General features: G+C 35.6%; 1 non-coding gene across 1 annotated transcript; it reads right to left on the reverse strand.

The window, feature by feature from the left end:
* Positions 1-2,101: 2,101 nt before the first annotated feature.
* On the reverse strand, positions 2,102-2,208 carry LOC121209262 (small nucleolar RNA R71). Its single transcript, XR_005904378.1, has one exon. It is a non-coding gene; the product is annotated as a small nucleolar RNA R71 (small nucleolar RNA).
* Between the last annotated feature and the right edge of the window lie 17,646 nt (positions 2,209-19,854).

Consider the following 19,854-nt stretch of genomic DNA (forward strand, 5'->3'; position numbering starts at 1 on the left):
GATAAACCATAATTCATACATATTTCTATCCCATGCTTAGCATATTTTATGGATGATTTATCCTTAAATTTGGTGAATTCGATGCTCCTAATGCCTTAATTTCATGTTTTACACTTAGGTGAGCATAGGAGAGTGAAAGGAACGAGAAACGGGCCAAAAATAGAGAAAATGGGCCAATGTACGAAATCAACATGGCCTGCACTTCCTCACACGGGCAGACCACACGGCTGTGTCAATTTGGTAGAATCAAAGCACGACTCACACGGGTAGACCACACACCTGTGCCTATTTAACAGGCTTGGCCACGGCTTGAAGTAATCGCACATGGGCGTGTCACACGGGCGTGTCCCTGCCGAACCCAAGTTTAGTCCAATTCAGAAAAGGCCAATTTTGAGGGCTCTTAGGCATTCCAAAGCCTATTTAAACACTTAAGGAGACACTTAGGAAGGGGGACGCACAGGAGGAAGCAAGGAATTGCTCAAGGAAAGTCGATTGATCCATCTCAAAAGCTAGATTCACCATCAAGACTAAAGATCTCCCTTCAAATTCCCTCAGGAGTTTTGGGTTTTCTTATGTTTTGTTATTATTCTTTTGAGATGTTTTCTTTCATTAGTATGAACTAAAACCCCTAAATACCTAGGGGGAATGAAACCTAAGACGGATCTTGTTATTATTATCTGAATTGTATGATAAATATTTAACTTGTTCTTAATAATGTGTTCTTAATTCTTGTTTTGATATTCCAGGATATTGATTCAAGTTAAGCTCTTATTCAGAGGAGGAATAGACCCTGTCTAAGAGTAAATTTGTCATAATTAAGCAGAGTTGATTGCACGCCTAGAGATAGGGTGACAAGATTTTGCCGGATTAGGGTGAAACATAATAAAGGGATCCATAGATTGAGTTAATGCAACCCTAGGGCGTTAATTAGAAAGAGAATTCAATTACTCAATCTAGGGTTAGACGTTGTTAGTCTCGAGAGAGATAATAATATAACTTAGGGATCTTTACGAAACAAGTTAAATGAATAAATCGTCTGATTTAGAGTCAAATAACAAGTGAAGTCTAGGTGGATTTTTACTTAGGTATTGTCTTAATCAATAGAGTTTCCCAAAAAGTATTTTCCCCAAATTTCTTTTCTGTGATTTCTTAGTTTAATTAATTAGTTAGATAAACAAAACCCTTTTATTTTTTTAGTCTAGATAATAAAAAGAAAGTTGATACTAGTACTTTTAGTTCCTTTAGGTTCAATAATCCGGTCTTGCTAAAGCTATACTATTATTCGATAGGTACACTTGCCTTCATCATGATAATAGTTAGTTTCAAGAACGGTTCATTATAAATATTTAAAACCTGTCACGAATATCACGTATCAAGTTTTTGGCACCGTTTCCGGGGAATTAAGATATTAGGAACACTCAATTTTTATTACTTTAGCCATTTACTTTTACTGCAATTTAAATTTATTTCTAATTTTTATTACTAATTCTTCTTTTCCCCTTTTTCTGGCAGGTTCTTATAGTTTATGACTAGAAGAAACCCGTCAGGACTTTTTGACAGTGAGATCGATCGCATAGTTCACAGAAACCAAAGAGAAATAAGGCGAAGCTTAAGATACACAGCGGACGAGCAAGAGGACGATATTCAAACTACAACCGAAGAGATGACTGAAAATTAGGAAAACCTGATACCGCCTGAGATTGCTGTTAATCCAATAAATCAGAATCCTGCTTCGCGCACTATGTATGATTATGCTAAACATTCTTTAACAGGAATTGAATCGAGCATAGTTAGACCTGCTGTAGCTGCAACTACTTTTGAACTGAAACCTAACATAATTCAAATGATACAGCAATTTGTTTAGTTTGATGGTTTGTAAGACGAATATCCCAACGCTCTCTTGGCAAACTTTTTGGAACTATGCGATACATTTAAAATTAATGGTGTTTCGGATGACACCATTCGCCTTCGGTTATTCCCTTTTTCTTTGAGAAATAAAGCTAAACAGTGGTTGAATTCATTACCACGGGGGTCAATCACTACTTGGGAGCAAATGACCGAAAAATTTTTACTAAAATATTTTCCACCAGCTAAAACGGCTAAATTACGTAATGATATCTCTTCTTTTTTGCAGATGGATTTAGAGACACTCTACAATGCATGGGAGAGATACAAAGACATTTTGCGAAGATGCCCTCACCATGGGTTATCACTCTGGCTACAGGTTCAAACCTTTCATAATGGCCTGAATCCTTCAACTTGACAAATGGTTGACATAGCTGCTGGCGGAACCATCAATAATAAAACACCTGAAGATGCTTATGAGTTTATAGAGGAGATGTCACTGAATAACTATCAGTGGCAAGTCATGAGGACAAAGCCAATGAAAACAGCCGGTGTCAATAACGTCGATTCGGTCACTATGCTCTCCAATCAAGTAGAACTCTTGAATAAGAAAATTGATGGTTTTCTTAGTTCTTCATAGGTTCACCTAGTAATGCAGTGCGAAGCAAATGGAGGTGGATCGAGCAATTCAGAATACCCACCTTATGACCACAACATGGAGAACGAGCAGTTAAATTACATGGGTGATAATCCTCGATCTCAAAAGATCATTATAACAATACTTACAAATTAGGTTGGAGGAATCATCCAAATTTTTCATGGGGAGGCTAAGGAAATCAAAAACCACCACCCCCTCCAGGCTTTTAGCAACCACCATACCAGTATGAGAAAAAGCCGAACCTTGAGGAGATGCTAACCGAATTCATCTTGGTGTCAGAGACTCATTTTTAGAATACTGAGACGATACTCAAAAATCAACAAGCATCAATCCAAGGGCTCGAAACTTAGATTAGATAGCTCGCCAAGTTGATTTCCGAATGACCACAAGGTAGCCTGCCAAGCAACACTGAATCTAACCCAGGGGAGCAACTCAACGCAATTGCCATTCATGATGAGGAAGGGTTAGTGGCAAAACCAAGGCCAGAACCGGTGGTAAGCAAATGTAAGAATGAGGTAGGCCAAAATGAACAAAAATTGGTAAGTACAGAATATAAACCTCGTGTGCCATACCCCAATGCGACAAGGAAAGACCGCTCAGATGAACAATTTGGTAAATTCCTTAAACTTTTAAAAAAACTACATATTAACCTAGCGTTTATTGAATCACTCTTGCAGATGCCAAATGCAGTCAAATTTTTAAAGGAGCTTCTAGCAAATAAATGAAAGTTAGATGAAAGGTTGCATGTGGAGCTAAACGCGGTTTGCTCAGCCATTCTTTAGAATAAGCTACCTAACAAACTAAAAGATCCAGGGATTTTTACGATTCCTTGTTTAATTGGTAGTTTAGATGTTAATAATGCGTTGGTTGATCTAGGGGCTAGTATCAATGTTATGCCTTACAAATTGTTTAAGCAACTAGGTCTAGGGAAACCCAAACAAACTAGGATGATCATTCAATTAGCAGATAAAACTGTCAGATTTCCTAGGGGTATCATTGAAGACATACTTGTTAAAATTAACAAATCGATATTCCTAGTTGATTTTGTTGTTTTAGACGTAGAAGAGGACAATAATATTCCTTTAATTTTGGGAAGGCCCTTTTTAGCAACTACTAGAACAATTATTGATGTTGGCACAGGTGAACTCACACTTCGGGTAGGAGACGAAACAATCAACCTTCAAGCTCGCAACCTGAACAACACATAAAATTAAAGGTGATTGTACAAATTGTTCTACTAAGACTTATCATACAGTGCAACCTATTTTGCAGGAAATAAGTTCGAAGGATAGACATGAGCTATGTTCAATCCACAACAAAGAATCTACCCATGAAGAACGAAGATTACGAATCGAGGAGTTAGATGAATGGCTGACATTTAAACCGAGAAAACACAATAAACCAAAACTACGCCAGAATGAGCTCAATGCCTCACCAAATCAACTTAAGGTTGGAGATAAAGTTTAATTAGATCCTGTAGATCCTCACATTGACATTGCCAAACCGAATGAAGAAATTCCTCTTACGGTACTTAGCATTTTCCCATTTGGTACAGTCGAGGTAAGTCATCCCAAATTCAGCACCTTTAAGGTAAACAATACCCACCTAAAACCTTATTTTGATAGGATTCATAGCAGGAATGAGAAGTATAAACTCCTCGAACCACCATGATCACACACCAGAGAGGTAAGTCGAGCTTAGACTATAAATAAACGCTTCTCGGGAGGCAACCCGAGCACTAACAATATTAATTTCTTTAAATTTTAGTTTTAACATCTAACAGACTAAATGACTCATAGAACGCAGGCTTTCTAAAGCACACACGGCTAGGTACACGGGCGTGCCTTAGGCCGTTTGAAAACAGGGTGAAATTTTCCCCAACACGGGATGCGATAAGTAACCACGGCCTTGCGTTAGGACCGTGAGCGAACCTGCCAAAACAACACGGGCATGTGACACGCCCGTGTCTTAGAACCATAGTTAAACCTAAGAAAATAGCACAGGCATTTGCCACGCCCGTATCTAGAACCCGTGGTCGAACCTGTCAGATTAACACGGGCGTGGGAGAAGTGAATGAAGACAGACACGGCAGTGCGACACGGTCGTATGCACCCACACGCCCAAGGAACACGGGTGTGGGAAAAATGTCAGACACGCCCAAGTTCAAAATTCGCGAACCAGAGGGGCAAAAATTGGGGAACATGGGCGTGTCCCCTGGCCGTGTGTCCCAAAATCTATAAATACCCTTTACTATTCATCATCATCTTCACACAAAATCCCTAACCTTAGCCGCTGCAAATTTACATGGCCTCCCTGCCACGCCCGTGCGCCGTCTTCAATTTCATTTTCGACATCCATTCTCATCTTTTTTAGTGTTTGTTTACTCTTTCCTCTCTATTTTCTTCATCTCTTTTACTAATTTTATGATTCTTATGGTTTTATTTGGCAGATTTTTTTATTTATATTCATAGTTCTCACTATAGTCATGGTTATACGTTTATTCTTTGCCATTTTAGTCAATGCTTTCTGATACATTCGTTCTTTTTGTGTGTTCCCATAGAGTCTAGTTCAGTCATTTCATGTTGAAAATAATCATGCTTTTATTATGTCAATTGCTATATAAACTTCTATCATTTAGATTAAACTGCTGAGTATTGTTAGTTAGACTAGTTAGTTTAACTATATTCATGAGTACTTCTTTAGTTAGTTAGTTATGTTACATTCTTTGTTCTTCTTTCAGGCATACCATGTCAAGCTCACGTGGCAAGAAAACTACTGTCCCCGCTTCAAAAAAGCAGAAAGGGGTGTCTTCCTTGGGCTCTACTGCTGAAATTTGCCACCCATACCTCCAATTTCCACCTGGAAATTAGGAGGAACTATTCCAAATCCTACGGGCCTGACCTTTAGGTGTGGGCCACTGCATTGACTAGACAACGCTTGAACAAGTCCAGTTGGCTGACGATGTACGAGCACTCTTGACAACCGATCCATGGGACCTCTTCTTTGCCATCATCGAGCCGACGTACCTTGAGCTCACACTTGAACTTTGCTCGACATTCCATGTTCAAGATGTCATGACCAACTTTGATGATCCTGGAACAGTCTAGTTCCGTCTCGGCAGTTTAGTCTGCCAGTTGAGTGTGCTCGAGTTTGATATAGCTTTGGTCCTGTACATAGAGGAGTTCATGAATGAGAACGACCTCAACACTCTCTGTCGCCACATCCACTACTCTCCCTAGAAGTGCTGGTACATTTTGGTCCCCGGTTCAACCACCTACGACCCGAGCCGCTCCAAGGCATCGGCTCTCTCTCCCTCCTTGAGGTACCTACACTCCATCTTGGCACACACTTTGACAGGACATCAAGAGAGCACCGGTGTCGTTAACATTCATGACGCTTACTTTCTATGGAGCATGGCAAACGGGCATGTACTCGACCTCGCCTACTTTATTGCCCTCGCCATTCACCACCAGACGGAGCGACATCGGAAGGGGGTCATCTCCATTGGCCCCTACCTGACTTGACTGGCACGGTACTTCGGGCTCCTCAACACAGCAGGCCAATCATCCTCCCTTACTCTTATTGGCCAGATGTTCCCATAAGGCATCTCGAGCATGCTTAGTATGACGATGATCGAGAAGCGCCAAGGAACCCACCCTCCTCAGTATCGCCTCGTCCAATCAGCCAAGGAGGGAGACCCTAAGGACATGACTGATGATGTCCCTCCACGTCATGAGGACCCACCGTCTCAGCCACCACCACCCTCTCGTCTAGTTCATGCAGCGGCTTCATACGCTGACATCTCTGAACGCCTTACCCGATTCGAGCAACAGTATTTTTAGTGCTTCAATAACATTGATGCTACTTTATAGCAAATTTGTCAGCACTTCCACATCTCATCGCCACCTCCACCTCGTGACCCATCTAGTGGTGAACATGTTTAGAAACTTTTATTTATTATTTTATGTTTTTATTTTTATTCTATTTTAAGACTACTTTTTATTTTTTCTTTAAGCCTATTTCTATTAGATTTTATAATTTTTATTTTACAATTATCAACTTTTGGTTATTCCATTACGAGTAATTATGTTTCCTTATACTTCCTAAAAAGTTCCTGATTTTGTCATAGTTATAAAGAGCTCCTCAAGCTTGTCATCACATAGGAACTAAAAACTCCACCGGGAAAGGTTCTCTACGACTGCCATGTCCTGCTCGACCACGAGCATAGCTACCACCATATATAATATTCTTTTGGTGCAGGACTTATGGACTAATGAACCTCTAACACCACCGGAGTATCCTCCTCCACTCTCACGCCGATTATTCTCCAAAACTCCAGTTCAAGGAATTCATTCATCATTCAGGAAGTTTCACTTCTCTTCCTATCTTATGATTATAAATCTATCTTTTTCAATATATCTACCTTTGTACATTGAGGGCAATGTACATCTTAAGTGTGGGGGAGGGTCTTTTATATCAGAAAAATCCCTGAATTTTATTTTATTCTCATGCGATCTTCTCATATCATTGTTAGAATGAATTCCAATTAGTCTATAATGTTTATTGATATATCTTGAATTAAAACATAGACATTTATGCATTGATTTTTTAAACTTTAAGACATTAGGGAATCAAGCATGATAAGTTGATTTTCGAAGAATTAAAAACTTTTAGGTTGTTCCCTTAAGTTTAGGTATTATTTTAAGTTGGAATTCACAAGTTTAAACATCAAAAAGCCATAATTTTTGTGAGATCTTGAGCCTTTAGAGCATCTATTATTTCTTTCATGCTCACTTTCATTATGAGTGCGTCAGTATTGAATTGTTATTCTAGAACTTGCTTGATTATGCATGTCAAGACCACATCATTTGATTTGATATGTCAAAATGATAAAGGCACTTAGGTTTAACCCACTCACTCCATAAAAGCCTACCTTCACAATTAACCCTTAGTGAACTCCCTTGAGCTTAACAACCTATTCATTGATTTACCTTAAATATTAACCCATAACTCATTATTGTTGAAATCCTCTAAATTAATTTGATCTATGTTTTTTTCGAGATTTGAGTTGGAATAGTTGCTTAGCTATGTTTTATTCTATTTTTTAATTTGGCTTGTTCTTAAAAAAATACACGTATACATATTAGTAGTAGTGATCTTCTGAGCTAAAGAAGTTAAATTTCATATTCTAAGAAAAAGCTCTGTTGTACGCAATTGATGACTAGTCATTTTTCTAGTTAAGCAATTTTTCAATTCAATCTCGATTCTAACCCTTTCTTTCAGTTTGTGACCACACCCTCTAACCAAAGCCACGTTACAACCTTCTATAGACCTTTTGATTGATGTTTCATTTCAATTTATAGTGGTGGAGATTTGATTTTCATGTAAGCCTATGGTAATGACTTTTCATTATTGATTATTGAGTGCTTCATCTATTGTCCTTAAACACCTCGAGTGATTTGAGTGAATCTTTAGTGAGGATGTGAAACTTTTTGATATTTTGAATCAAAGGTAATTACTTAGATGATGGGAGACACCTATGTTTTCATGATAAAATGCTCAACTTGGAATGTTTGAAACTTTGATGTTCTTTCAGTTGAATTTTCAATGTATGATTACCTATGGATTAGTTTGAGATATTATTGATAAGAATTATAAGTTGAGAATAATTTATTTTGATTATGAGTTGAGAATTTTGCTTGAGGACAAACAAATGCTTAAGTGTGGGGGTATTTGATAAACCGTAATTCATACATATTTCTATCCCATGCTTAGCATATTTTATGGATGACTTATCCTTAAATTTGGTAAATTAGATGCTCCTAATGCCTTAATTTCATGTTTTATACTTAGGTGAGCATAGGAGAGTGAAAGGAATGAGAAACGGGCCAAAAACAGAGAAAATGGGCCAACGTACGAAATCAACACGGCCTAGACTTCCTCACACGGGCAGACCACACAGCCGTGTCAATTTGGTAGAATCAAAGCACGACTCACACAGGTAGACCACACGCCCGTGCCTATTTAACAGGCTTGACCACAGCTTAAAGTAATCGCACACAGGCGTGTCACACGGGCGTGTCCCTGTCGAACCCAAGTTTAGTCCAATTCGGAAAAGGCCAATTTTGAGGGCTCTTAGGCATTCCAAAGCCTATTTAAACACTTGATGAGGCACTTATGAAGGGGGACGCACAGGATGAAGTAAGGAATTGCTCAAGGAAAGCCGATCGATCCATCTCAAAAGCCAGATTCACCATCAAGACTGAAGATCTCCCTTCAAATTCCCTCAGGAGTTTTGGGTTTTCTTATGTTTTTTTATTATTTTTTTGAGATGTTTTCTTTCATTAGTATGAACTAAAACCCCTAAATACCTAAGGGGAATGAAACCTAAGACGGATCTTGTTATTATTATCTGAATTGTATGATAAATATTTGACTTGTTCTTAATTATGTGTTCTTAATTCTTGTTTTGATATTCCAGGATATTGATTCAAGTTAAGCTCTTATTCAGAGGAGGAATAGACTCTGTCTAAGAGTAAATTTGTCATAATTAAGCAGAGTTGATTGTGCGCTTAGAGATAGGGTGACAAGATTTTGTCGGATTACGGTGAAACCTAATAAGGGGATCCATAGATCGAGTTAATACAACCTTAGGGCGTTAATTAGAAAGAGAATTCAATTATTCAATCTAGGGTTAAACGTTGTTAGTCTCGAGAGAGATAATAATATAACTTAGGGATCTCTACGAAACAAGTTAAATGAATAAATCGTCTGATTCAGAGTCAAATAACAAGTGAAGTCTAGGTGGATTTTTCCTTAGGTATTGTCTTAATCAATCGAGTTTTCCAAAAGTATTTTCCCCAAATTTCTTTTCTGTGATTTCTTAGTTTAATTAATTAGTTAGATAAACAAAACCCTTTTATTTTTTAGGCTAGATAATAAAAAGAAAGTTGATACTAGTACTTTTAGTTCCTTTGGGTTCGATAATCCGGTCTTGCTAAAGCTATACTACTGTTCGATAGGTACACTTGCCTTCATCGTGATAATAGTTAGTTTCAAGAACGATTCATTATAACTATTTAAAACCTGTCACGAATATCACGTATCATTAAGATTGATTTAATCTCTCTTCTTCCTTTCCTTATTAACTTAAGCCTAAGGGGTCAATATTTTATTAATCTATTAAATAGAAATAGAAATAATTCATAATCATCTGGTTGGTATCGATCTAAACTAGTCTATTATGTATATGATTTAGTATGCTAACTATGAAACAACTTATTAGAAATGCAAGAAAGCCAATTAGAAATGTCACTGAATCCCTACTTTTGGGGAATGTCCTCAGTGCTGAGGAACATGTACTAGGGTGTATGTGCGACTTGTTCAGATCATGGGCTAAGAAAAAAGAAACAACTTTTTCAGTATCAATGATCTGTACCAATGAATAGAATGGGGTTCGTCCATTCAATATCTAAAAAAGATAGATCGACCATATCTTTCTATTGTGTATGAAATTTATGGTTTCCATTAGTGCAAATTCAATCTTGGAATTTAATATGAGAAAAAATTCCCCATTGGTAGCAGACTCTTGCAAAGAATTGACCAACAAGGTTAGTTGCCCAATTAATCCTCATACTTACATACTGTTACTGTGTAAGATAGATCTCATTGTGAAAGATCTATTATTGGAAAATTTATGAGTAGAGTTGAAGAGTGTGAACTGTACAAGTTACCAATTAAATGAAGGGATGAGCTCCGGTGTGTGGTGAGGACCTCGCCGTTTAAGAAGTAACCATAGAAACAATGGAACCCACTATTTATTTATCTATTTTTATTTACTCCTTTATTTTAGTTAATATGTTTTTTTTATACCTAGTATCAATACAATTTCTTATTTCAAGGCGAAATGAAATGCCTAGAAAAAAAGGAAAAATCGTGGTCAGGACGGTTAGAGTAACAAAAACCATTGGAACTTTTATTTTATACATTGGAAGAATCCGTTTTGTTATTAATAGACTAGAAAAGAATAACTGAAATAAAAAATTAGTTATTCGTAAAAATTTCTTTGATTCAATGACTAGAATTGAACGGGGATATATAGCTCGTAGACGTGGAACAAAAATTAGTTTATTTGCATCAAGCTTTCGAGGGTCTCATTCAAGACTTACTCAAACTATTACTCAACAAAGAATAAGAGCTTTGGTTGCGGCTCATCGGGATAGATAGAGAAAAAAAAAGAATTTTCGTCGTTTGTGGATCATTCGAATAAATGCAGTAATTCGCGGAGTGGGGGTATCCTATAGTTATAGTAGATTAATACACAATCTGTACAAGACATAGTTGCTTCTGAATCACAAACTTGCACAAATTCGCAGAGTGATGGTATCTTATAGTTATAGTAGATTAATACACAATCTGTACAAGAAAAAATTGCTTCTGAATCAAAAAATACTTGCACAAATAGCTATCTCAAATAGGAATTGTCTTTATATGATTTCCAACGAGATTAGAAAATAGGGAGATCGGAAGGAATCCAAAAAAATGCTTTAAATGAAATAGGGTTCCCTCAAGAATGAACTCGGGGAAGGTAGAGTAGAAATTAATATGATAAAAAATTATGATTCTGATAAGGTCATAAAAATAAGATGAGAGAAGATGCTCAATAAAAACATATTTTTTTTCTTCCCAACTGGATTTGATTCTTTTATTTATTTTTTCTTACAACACAACAAGTTTTATTATTGGATTTTTTGACTAAAGCATCAGTCTACGTTTGATAATTTTGAATTAATTGGAAGGGTAAGCCTATTTATTTCTGGTTCTAAGAGCAGTAGTTCTAGTGGTCGACTCGCTTCTTTCAAACTGTTTCTCATTATTAAGAAAGAGTAACGAAGATAAAATACGAGCTTGTTTTTTAGAAATATAATTAATCTTTGTTGTTTTAAGGTCAATCTATTTACTCAGCTAGATAATATTTTTTAATGTTCACAAATAAATCAACTAATTAAACTCATGTTTCTATAATCAATTTGATCCCCCGATTGTATCGGGGGCAAACGCCCACGAAAAGATCGCTTGGATTTAAGAAAGAGTCGCTTGGATTTATCCATGATTTCTTTATTCCTTGTTTCTAAAAAGAATCCTATCACTATCTTTATTTCTAAAATCCTATTTTAAAAATTCAAATTATAGAATTAATATAATAAATAGGATTTGGTTTGTTTAAATTTTTTACTATTTATCATATAAATATATAATTTAAATATATATAAATTAAAATATATTAATAATATAGAATAATATATAAATAAAATATGCGTTATATGTAAATAATTATATATTTAATAAATTATATACCTAATGTCATATTTTCATATTCTTGGAATGTGGTGACATACGAGCACTTGATTTGATTTATTTCTTTATCTCCCTGTAAATTGTATGTTTGTAACAATAGGGGCAAAATTTCTTCAATTCCAATAGACTGGGCGTATTCTGTCGATTTTTTTGAGTAATATACCTAGAAATACCCGTTGATTCCTTATTAACGCCGTTTCAAACACAACTGGTACATTCCAAAATAATCATTACTCATACATCTTTACTCTTGTCCATGAACCTCCTTTGAGTTTTTAATTCACATAACTTTTCTATTTTCCGATCAAAAGTGAAGAAGAAAGGAATGAAAAAAAAGAAAGAAATAAAAGTTGCTAACTCAAAACCAAATCCTGAAAGATTTCATTGCAATCAATATAGTAAACCAATATAGATTTGTAGTAATGGTAAATAATAAGAATAAGTAATACAACTATTTCTAACTCTATTTAGAATCAAACCACATGACGGTATTTTCTTTAAGTATCTTGTAGGATACTGTTGTTCCAGCCACATTTCTCTTTTCGCTCTACTAGTAATTTAATTGGAGCTTGAACTCGAGTTTCGGTGAAGTTGAATCCACTTTTTCATTCTACCTTTCTTATTTATTTTATCTAATTCTTTAAAAAAAACTATAAAATAAAATAAAATAAAACGGGGGATGAGAGAGTAGTCACAGATATTTTATTGTATCTCGATCTAATCTTTTTTGCCTCGTCCCGCCGCAATAACTAGAATTTAAAAAAAAAGGGAATGTTAACGCATCCGGAAAGGAATAATTGATATCTATCAATAAACCCGCTAAAGAACCGAACCGAAGAGTACTTAATATCGGTGCTACGGAAAGATATGTTTTTAGATAAAGTAAAAAAAAAATTAGTAAGCAATGACTGCATACGCGTGTGTGCACAAAACAAACAATTTTATAAAACAATTTAAAAGTGTGGCTTTAATTTTAAATGGGTGTTGTCCATAGGTTGGGTCGGGTTTCGAGCCGAGTCTCAACAAAATTCTAGGCCCGATTGATAGGCCCAGACTTGACTCGAAAAATGGGCTTAAGTTTTTGCCCAAGCCTAACTAGGATGCTAAAATCTAGACCCAGTCCGACCTGCCCATATTAAAATTTTGATTTTATTTTTTATATAAAATTTTAAATATAATACACCAAAAATACTAAGAACATCAAAATATATGTTTCCCAACAAATTGAAAATAAATTTTAAAAAAATTTATACTTAAATAACACTAAGATAGGTGCAATTTAACAAGCAAATGCCTCTAAACGAGTAGTAAAATTAACAATAAAATAAGAGTTATACAATATTCAAACAATAACAATAAAATAATAGCAACATAGTTGTGAAATGTTAGCAAAACAATGGAAAAACAATAGCAAAACAGCAGTAAAGCAACAATTTTTTTTGCAAATTCGAGTCAGGCTCGAGAAAAAAAACCTCATCCGAGGCCCGAAGCGTTTCCTAAACGGGCCTTATTTTTTTGTCCAAGCCAATTTTTCGAGACTATGTTTTTGTAAAAACCCTCCCACATTTCGAGTAGGCCTTTAAGTAGAGCCAGGTGGCCCAGCCCATGGACAAGTGTAATTGCAAGTGTGCAATGTTGAGTTGTAATATTTATAGTATTACAAAGGAACACCCGAGTATTCCAAGAATCAAACTCAAGGGATTGCCAAATTAGTAAATGTGTTTACCAAGTTAATTGCAAATTAAGCAATTACTAATATAAAAGAAAAAAAATGAAATTGCTCAAAACGAAAAAAATATAGGAACTAATTGTATAATTTAACCTAAAATTTTCGTTTGAAATGATGATTTAACGTGTTATGTCAACTTTACCATTACATCGTTAATCGAAATTAACGTTCAGTGACTAAAATGTTACAATACAATAATGTAAGTTTTTAAAACATAATATTTTAAACATAAGTAATTAAAATATAACCTGACTATTTTGATAGTTTACCCAATTCTGTACTTTTTACCCGTATTTTGAATCAATCCATCAACTTGGTACAACCCCGGGATAAGATTATTTGGCACTTGGATAAAACGGGGAGTACATTGTTACGTTGGCATATTGACTTGTTTTTGACTCCTAACCAAGTTCGGCTAGCTTTAAGGTTAAGGGACCTTGGTTGCATTTGTGGAATGCTCGTTTTCTGCCTAAGGTTGTTGAGTTTTTGTGGCACTATTTGCGGGGATTTTTGCCCTCGTGGTGTCGACTTACCGAAAGAGACTATGAGATTTTAGTTTTATGTCCACGCTGCTAAGAAGTTGAAGACTGTGCCCACATTTTTTGAACCTGTTCCTTAGCCACCCAAGAATGGTCTCTTTTTGTAGTCACTGTTGATACCAAGCCATTTGCACCAGGGGCGAACCCAGGAGGGGCTGGCATGGGCCCCGGCCCCCTAAAATGTAAAATTACATTTTAGGCTCTTAAAATTTTTTAAAAATTTTAAATTAATGAAGGAAAAATTACACTTTGTCCTCCTAAAATTATAAAATTTTGATTTAATCTTTTACAAATTATAAAGATATAAATTATGAAAAATTAAAATTTCATAAGTCCCTAAAAAAGTTTTCTTGCTTCGCCCCTGATTTGGCACATTGGATTTTTGGGCTGTTAGATTTTGCTGATAACAGCTTGCTGGAAAGAGTCGCGATGACTGCTTGGAGTTTGTGGTATTGTCGGAATTGTTATCTTTGGCGAGGGGAGGATGCGACTGTGACATCAATGGTGGCCTTCTTTTGCGTGTTTTATCCACGATTGGGAAGCTTCACGAGTGATGTACCAACGATTGTTACCCGTTGCTGTGTCGTAGCCTAGTTCCGTTGCTATGTGGAATCAGCCCTCGTTTGGGCTGCTTAAATGCAATGTTGATGCGGCTTGGCATGCCGCTAATTAGAGGGTGAGCTTCGGGGCTGTAATTTGTGATATGAATGGGGGGTTGTCGAAATAGCTAATAGCAGCAGGTGGTACAGTGATTGCCGAAGTAGTTAGGCATCTGCGAGGCCCTATCGTGGCTCAAAACTTCTGGTTTCGATAATATAGTCTACATTGAGGTGATTAATGCTTTAAAGTTGAGTCAGTTAGCTTTGAGTTTGGTTTGATACTCGATGATTCTGGCTGGCTTGTGTCTTCTTTCCAACACATTTACTTTCATTGGATTCATTGAAGTGCTAATAGAGCTGCTCACCCTTAGCGTGGGAGGCTTTATTCCATGTAAACCATATTGTTTATGATACTGTGCCATCTTTTTTGAGTTCTGTTATTTTGTTTGATGGTAATGGCATCGATCAGGAAGTGAGAAGGTAGGCATAGGTTTATGGGGAGAGTGCATTGACTCGGGCTTTAGCGGTTCCATCTCTTCCTTTATTTTTTATACTTCTTTCAATATTTTGTTCAATACTATTGAATTTTTCCCAAAAAAACTTAAATATATCTCAATTAATTTAACAAAATTTGAATATTACCAAACAAAACTAATTTTTAATTGCCTAATTCTCCATTTCTTATATAATATTATTACTTTTGTGTATATTATATATAATATTTATTTATATTTAATATCGGATAAATCTCAAAATTAAGTACGATGTTATACATGAATTTTAATTTTATGTAATTTTATACATGAAATATTAATTTAATTCAATTTTTGCAAATCATTACCACAAATTGTTAGGGATATTCAGTTGGTTAACCGACCCGAAATACTATTAACCGAATTAACCGACCCTTCAAAACGTTTAACCATTAACCGAACTGAATTTTTTTCAAAAAAAATTAACCGAACAAAAAATTTTTTCGTTAATTCGGTCGTTTAACCGAATTAACCGATAATTATATATATATTTATTTTTGGTTGAAATAAGTATAAAATTAACCGAATCAACCGAATTAAAGTATTGAATCACTACATAATTATAAACATTACATAAGTATTAAAATTAACATATAATTGAAATGTAAGTCTTTAATATTCTCAATTTGTATCCATTTCTTCTCTCCAAAAGATCTCCATTTGCATTTTACCAACAAAAAAAACATGTGCAAAAAATTAGCATATAATAGAAATATACGCATTTAAAAAAAATCAAATAATATAAACAAATGAATAGATTGTAAGTTAACAAGAATAAGATAGTAAGCATACCCTTCAAATCCCGAAAGCTCATGAATTTAGGGTACGCTCTGATGCATTCCAAGAAAAGTCTAAACATTGAATCAATTAAATAAGTAGGAGTGATATGGTAAAAAATTGAAACTATTAAAATAAAACAATATATATACCATTTTCAATCTTGTCAAGCTCTTGGATTTGTTCTTCAATCTTTTTGATGTCTTCTTGTGATGATGATTTTCGAATCCAATCTTGAGTACACAGAAGAGCTTGTACAATTTTAGGAGTTAAAAAACTCCTATATTTATCAAGCACACGTCCCTCAGTGCAAACTCTGAAGCAACAGTAGAAATCAATATAGCTAACACATCTCTGGCCATTTTCGAAAAAGTGGGAAATCTAGGGTTGTTCACTTTCCACCACAATAAAATATCAAAATCTTCAACAAATTCCTTATTAGCCTCATCTAGATATTTATCCAACTCAGATGTTTTATCCTCACCACCATTTTCCAACTCACGCTTTTTATACAAAGCTTGCATTTGCCTTTTCATTTTCTGTTGTGGTTCACCGAGAGAAACACGTGTTGGCACACACGATTAGCTACAAGTACTATGAAATGGAGGCTTATACTCATCAAACAATTCATACAAAGATTCTTTCAATTTTTGCATCATTTCACAAGCTTTTTCAGAACTAGACATTTCACTAAGTGCAAATTCAAGATACTTTAGTTTTTGTCTAGGATCTAAAACACAATCAACAAACATAAGCAAATTCATCTTATCAATATCACCCCAATACTTATCATACTTCTATTTCATCTTGACGGCCATAACATTGAAATCACCATTACTATTTATCTGTGTAACACCCCTTAACCATAATCAACGCCGGAACAGGGTACGAGGCATTACTATACTTGAACGCAATCAAACACCCAAAAATCGGACCATAAAATTCTGTTCCAATTAAAGTCATTCAAACATGTACTTAACATCCCTTATACGAGTCTACAACGCCCAAAACATACATCAGAAAGATGTAGGACTAAACTGGGAATTTCTAAAGCTTTTACAACACTAAGATAATTTTCATCTTTTGGAGAGTCACACGCCCGTGTGGGTAGGCCGTGTGATCACACACGCTTATGTGGCTTGGGACACGCCCGTGTCCTCGGCCCTTGTAACTCTCTGACTATGATGTCATCAGCCAAATAAGGTTACATGGCTAGGGCACACGCCCGTGTCCTTAGGCTGTGTGGTGAATTAAATTCTAAATTTATGTGTAGACTTCACATGGCCTGGGCATACGCCTGAGTTCCGAGGTCGTGTCTCTCACACGGCTGAGACACACAGCCATGTCTCTGCCCTTGTATTTACTACTAGGCATTCTGTTTTGCATTAATTAGGGTGTAGGGGACACAAGGCCGGACCACACACCCATGGGGTAGACCGTGTGTCACACACGGCCTAGACACACGCCCGTGTGTTTACCCGTGTGGACAACTTTAAGGCTATTTCCGAAGCCAAATGCCACCCTTATTTGTTCAAACACATATATAAAAATAAGCAATATTTCTTAGACTTGCATGCATACATTTTCATACCATTTTATACACACACACATGACATTCCTCAACACTCAATCATCAATAACCATAGGCCATATCATAATGGGATTGGCACATACATACATAGATGAATAGATTTACAACCCAATATTCATTATGAGCCATATCTCATGGCAATACACAAAATGAGTCAACTGTCATTATAAGCCAACACATTTGGCTAGACCAATATGACATATAACAAAAAGAAACCAAGTCTCCATACATGCCATACTCAAAATGTTGAGATTAACTATACCCAAATAATCCAACCGATAGTGTGAACATGCCTCCGACGTACTTTGATCCCCAAGCTAGCTTGACGATACTATAAGAAAATGGAAAGAGAGGAGGTAAGCATAAAGCTTAGTAAGCTTGCATGCAATTAATAAGTAATAAGAATATGCATTTCCATAAACATATATAACATAACTTGACTCAACTCATTCTCAATATCATAATTTCTTTATTCTCCTCTTACCAAAGTTTTATCATTTCGTAATCTTAATACTACGAGCTTGGCGTACTTGCCTGTACTCTTTCAACATGATCATACCTCGTCATTTCTCTGACACATCCTTGGACTGCTCGTTGAACCGTTTAGAATTCTAACGGATACCCAGAAAACCCCGCTCACATAATAAAATGCCAACACTATATCCCAGATATGGTCTTACATGGGATCACCACTCGATGCCAATGCCATGTCCCAGACATGGTCTTACATGGGATCTCAAATTAACGCCATATCCCAGATATGGTCTTACATGATAACACATATCGATGCCGATGTCATATCCCAGATATGGTCTTATATGGGATCTCATTAACCTGAATGTCGTGATATTTGTACCTTAAGTATTCCTAGGGTTTAACTGGCTTTCATCACCTCAATTCTTTATCTGACAATGTCAATAATACTCATAAATAAAAATACACAATTCATGCAACATTAAAGGTTAGCTATATAATAGAATGCTACACCAATTACACACAAACTTACCTCGGTACAAAATATGGGCAACCAATTCAATTTAGTCCAAGATCTTGCTCTTTCCCCAGTCTAGGCTCGGACTCCATTGTTCTTGATCTATAATAGCAAATTCCACTTGTTTAATTACCACATTATTCAAAACAACCCATAAATCATATTTTGGCAAAATTATAGTTTTGTCCCTAAAATTTTACATAATTACAATTTAGCCCCTAGACTCGTAAAATGAAAGGCGGTCAATTTCTTTGTTACCCAAGTATAGCCAATTCAAAATCCCTCTTATAACAACTCGTATTTTTCATCAAATCACTTTTTTAACACCTATTTTTACATGTTTTACAAACAAGCCCTTTTAGGTGTTTTCACAAAAAATCGCTTAGAAAAGATGTTCATCTAACACCAAACTTTCATATTCCTACATTGATCATCAAAATATATGCATGTCACACATGGGTAAATTTTTGAACATAAACCTTAGCTTAAAATAATGGTAGAAATAGCTATATTATACTTCAAGGATCTCAAAAACATAAAAAAAATCAAAACTATCACCAAAATGACTTACATGTGGAGGGTTTGTTGTGCTAAAAATTTCAAGCTTCCATGGGGTTTTTCTCCTTAAAATTTTGGTGGAAAAAGATGAAGAAGAAGATGACCATTTGATTTTTATTTTATTAGTTTTTGCTTTTGTCATCAAATACCAACCCATATTCAATTTTTAACTTTTTTACTTTTCATTTATTACACTTTCATGTATGGCCATGCACATATATAATGGCCTAATTACTCATTAAAGACCTCAACTTTCAAGTTCTATAGCTATTTAACATCTTTAGCTAATGGAACACAACTTTCATATTTTATGTGATTTAATCTTTTTTCACAAATTAAGCATTCAAATGGTAAAGTTTCTTAACAAAACTTTTACACAATCATTTTATCATTCTGTAGACCTCAAAAGAATATTAAAATAATTTTTATGACCTCGAATTTGTGGTCTCAAAACCACTGTTCCGACTAGGCCCGAAATCAGGATGTTACAAACTCGTCAAAAAAATTATTGGACGTGACATATCAAGTGCCAGATATACGCAAAGTGACTTCATAAAAGTGTTCCAAGAAATACCTTAAGTTTCTAACATTACCCTAATCATCCACACTAGGCCAACCTTCTCCCCTTTCAAGTTCAGCCCTAAAGTTTGTATCTTGCTCCTCAAATCTCTCAAAAG

Source organism: Gossypium hirsutum, chromosome A10, assembly GCF_007990345.1.
Source record: "Gossypium hirsutum isolate 1008001.06 chromosome A10, Gossypium_hirsutum_v2.1, whole genome shotgun sequence".
Taxonomy (NCBI): domain Eukaryota; kingdom Viridiplantae; phylum Streptophyta; class Magnoliopsida; order Malvales; family Malvaceae; genus Gossypium; species Gossypium hirsutum.